Raw genomic sequence first — 4499 nt, forward strand, 5'->3', positions numbered from 1 at the left:
TAATATGAGATTTAAATCTACAAAAGGTAAATTAAATTAAACCTTTCCATAATTCTCAAAATAAAATTTAAAAACAGTGATCCCTGACCATTGGTCAATTAATCATCAATTTTTATAATCAGGCCCAGTAAAAGTAAGTGACCCCTTGTTATGGACTGAACTGTGTCCCCTTCCAAATTCACGTGTGGAAACCCTACCCTCAATGTGACTGTATTTGGCGATAATACCTCTCTTTAGGGAGATAATTAGATTAAATGAGGTCATAAGAGCGGGCTTTAATCCAATAGGGCTGTTGTTCTTATAAAAAGAGAGACAGAAGGGATATCTCCACCCATCCCTTCGGCCCACTCTCTCTCTCTCTGCCCATGGGGGAAAGGCCTTGTGAGGACACAGCTAGAAGGCAGTTATCTACTAGCCAGGAAGAGAAACCTCACCAGAAGCCAACAATGACAGCACCTTGATCTTGGATTCCTAGCCTCTGAAACTTTGAGAAAGTGTTTTTATTGTTTAAACCACCCAGTCTGTCTTTTTTCAATGACAGCCCAAGCTAACTAATATACCCCTTAACAAAGAATTCCAAAAAAGTATGCTGTCAAAAGGAGAGGAAGCCCAGGATGCTGCAGAGTACATAGGAGAAGCACTTGACATGGGCTTGGGTCAAGAAGGGCTTCACAGAATAGCAACTTCTAAACTGAGACATAAAGAATGGGGTCAAACAAGATTCCTCCAGCTGTGGTCTGAGAATATCTGGGAGACTCTGAGACCCTCTTAGAGAGGTCCTGCAAAGTCCTGCCATTTCCAGTTGTTATGGGTTTAATTGCGTCCCTTAAAAAAATATGTTGGAACTCTAACACCCACTACCTCAGCATGTAACTTTATTTGGAGATAGGGTATTTGGAGAGAGAAGTTAAAATGAGGTCATTAGTGTGGGCCCTAATTCAATTTGACTGGTATCTTTATAAAAAGGAGAATTTTTCTCACATACTCACACACATGCACACATATAGAAAATGCCATAAAGACTGAAGTTATGCTACCACAAGCCAGAACTACCAGAAGCTAAGAAAGAACTGAACCTTCCCTAGCACCTGGAGAGGAAGTATAGCCCTGCTGGCATCCTGATCGCAGACTTCCAGCCTCCAGAACTGTGAGGCAATAAATTTCTATTGTTTAAGCCACTCAGATTATGGTACTTTGTTATGGCAGCCCTAGCAAACTAGTACAGAACTACATATCTGTTTGAGGCTAGACTAAAAGAACATATTGCAGAGGTTGAATTCAAAAGCAGATATGAGAGTCCAGTGTCTTCTGTTGAGCCAAACACTACAGACATCAGTAAAAATGTTTTTAAAATGCCACTCTTCTCACTTGTCAGATGTAGTCATTTTTATAAAATATGTCATTTATGTTATTGTCACGGTTCTTTTAAAATCAATGAATATTGTTTAATTTCTTAATTGTAATTGCTAAAATAATAAATATTGATAGTTATAACCCCCATCAACAAGAATGCTTAGGGGGTCCTCAATATTTTTAGCAATTTAAAAGTGTTCTGAGACAAAAAGTTTTGAGAACTCCTGAGACTGAGTTAGCAAAAGTTAGTGAAAAAAAAGTGGGTGAAAGACTGCCCAAGTCAGAGGAACGGTATATGCCAAGACAAAAAGGAGCTGCAAATTCAACACAAGTGGAACATAGAATACAGGGAGCAGAAAGATGAGAGAGGAAAGTGGGAGCCAGATCAGCAAGATCACAAAGACTTGTATAAATTGTTAAGGAATTTAGTTTTAAGCAAAGGACCAAAGGATTAACTAGCAATTTTTGTTTGAACAAAGCTCCTCTAAATGTAATATGGAGGATGAGTAGAAGGTGCAAAACTAAAGACAATGAACTGGTCAGGACGTTAAGCAATTGACAAAAGGCAAAGTAGCGGCCATGAGAAGGTAGAGATATGTGAATCAATAAAAAGATATGAATTAAGTTAAATCAGGAGGACTTGAGGATTGTTCCATGCAGGAGATAAGAGGCAGAGAAGCATTTAATTTAGAACAACACCCAGTTACACACTTAGGCATCTGAATGGTTAGTGGTACCATTTAGTGACACAGGAGACAAAGGTGGAAGGTCAGGTGTACAGGAGAGAAAGTGATGAATTTTACAGATGGCGACGCAGAGATGCCTGAAGGACAGCTACAAGGAATTAACTAGTAAGCAATTCATTAGATGGGCCTGCAGCTCAGGAGGTAGGTACGGTTTAGACGGACATGTTTGGAAAATAATTGTATATAAATTATGATTAAGCCATGGGTGGATGAAAGTATTGAGGGTGAATATATCGACTATAAAGACAGGAGAGTAAAAAATGGAGCCACTGAAACATCACCATTGAGGAAGGGCAGAAAAATAGGAGCTGCATGGAAGGAGTGGTCAGAGAAGTCGGTGGAAAGCTGGGGAAGCAAGTGTCACAGAAGCTAAGAGAAGTGAGAATTCCAGGAAGAAAATGGTGTTGACAAGGTCAATGCACAAGTCCAATAAAAAGGAATTGGAAAGCATCCACTGGACTTAATGTGAGAGAAGAAATTGTTACCTTGGTGATGGAAATTTCAACTGGACAACACCTTTCCCTCAAGTTGATATATGTTTGCATTCATAAACAGCTCTTTCCCACCCACTTACTTCTTTTTATAACAATTAAATTTATTGATTTAAATGAGATCTGAGGAGCTTTCTGGGGGGGAAAAAATAAAAATTAACTCCAGCCATGTTCATAATTAGAGTTGAGACATACAGACACATGTCTGAAAAAATAAGAAAAGAGGTAGGTGTGGGATGATAGGGTAAATAAAAGAAATCAGAGTTCAAGAAATGACGAAATGACTCCTTGGAATAAATTCCCATGGTGGAAAGCACTGTGGCAGAGTCTAGCCCCATCCATACAGTATGGCAGCCACTAGACACACGTGATTATTGAGCACTTGAAATGTGGCGAGTCCAAATTGAGATGTCCTGGAAGTGAAAAAATGCATACTGGGCTTTGAAGACTTGATCTTAAAAAAATGTAAAATAAGTCATAAATAGCTTTTATATTGATTGCATGTTGAAATGAAAAAAAATGGATATATTGAGTTAAATAAAATACATTATTAAAATTAATTTTATCTGATTCCTTTTACCTTATTAAGATGACTATTAGAAAACCTAAAATTATACATATAACTTGTATTATATTTCTACTGGACAGCACTGGTCTAGCTAAACTTAGCTGTGGAGCCTGAAAGTCAACTAAAAATTATGTATCTGAATTTTTTTTTTTAAATAAAACTGGCTTATTAATCTCTTTAATACTTTGAAGCTAAAGAAACTCTGGGGACAACTTATGCCACCAACAGAGCATAAACACAAGAAGGGAGTATTCTTCTTCTAATTTTAAAAAAGGAAGCTAAGCAAAAACTGAAGTCCTATAGAAATACTACAGTTCAGAAATCCAGAGAACAGCATTGACGAGCTGCTCAAAATGATTCTAGAACCTCTAGAACACCCAAAATACTAGCAGGAGACTGTGAAAGGAGCAGCAGTTGCTGAGTTGGGTGGCAGAGGCTTAGAGCTAATGTGAGCTTATTCATAGCCTCAGGCGGCTGAAATCAGAGGACTTTTGAGCTACGTAACAACTTGAAGAGTGTATCTGTTAGGAGGCTTTAGCTACAAGTAAGAAAACAACTTTAAATAGCATAGACAACAAGGGAATGTCTCATATGACAGAAAACTCAGAGATAAGCAGTATCCAGAGTTTGTTGATGAACAGAGTTCAGAGCTATGAGAAAGCATTCAGTTTCTTTTTGTCTCTCCTCTTTTCTGTGCATACTATCAGAGTCCTAGTAATTCTGTTCTATTTTGTTTTGTTTTTTTTTCATGGTTGTATAATTGTCAGCAGTGGTATCAAGCTACATGTTTATTCCCATTCAAACACCGAAAGTGACTTTCTATGTCTCTTTTTTAAGAGCAAATAAAGTTCCCCACAGTTGCCAGAAAACTCTTCTTGTGTTGCATTGATCAGACTTAAGCCACTTGCCCATTCTTGAACCAGTCACTGGCCAGGGTGATGGGATTACACTTGGACCAATCAGGTTCCAGTTTCCAGAGCTGAGGGGAGAGGCAGCATCCCCAGAGTAACTTGTCTTGCAAGAGGGTGAGGTGAACACCTAAACAAAATTGGGTCTGTTAGGAGAGAAGAGGGTAGGGAATTCTGCTGTGTAGGCAATCCACAATGTCCACAGCAACTCTATTTAATACAAAGGGGTCATCTGGTGAGGGGTTAATATCCAAAATATATAAAGAGTCTATGGCCATGCCACCCTGAACACGCCCGATCTCGTCTGATCTCGGAAGCTAAGCAGGGTCAGGCCTCGTTAGTACTTGGATGGGAGACCACCTAGGAAGATCAGGTTCTGTAGGCTTTAAAAAAGATGGAGGAACTGAATAAACTATTTTCCAAAGGAAATGGA

The 4499-nt window shown here is 38.7% G+C and overlaps 1 pseudogene; it reads left to right on the forward strand.

Annotated features, from left to right (window-relative positions):
• Positions 1-4332: 4332 nt before the first annotated feature.
• Positions 4333-4451, forward strand: LOC111746267 (annotated as a pseudogene).
• Positions 4452-4499: the final 48 nt, after the last annotated feature.

The sequence above is a fragment of the Pteropus vampyrus genome, unplaced genomic scaffold, assembly GCF_000151845.1.
Source record: "Pteropus vampyrus isolate Shadow unplaced genomic scaffold, Pvam_2.0 Scaffold181, whole genome shotgun sequence".
NCBI classification, from domain to species: Eukaryota; Metazoa; Chordata; class Mammalia; order Chiroptera; family Pteropodidae; genus Pteropus; species Pteropus vampyrus.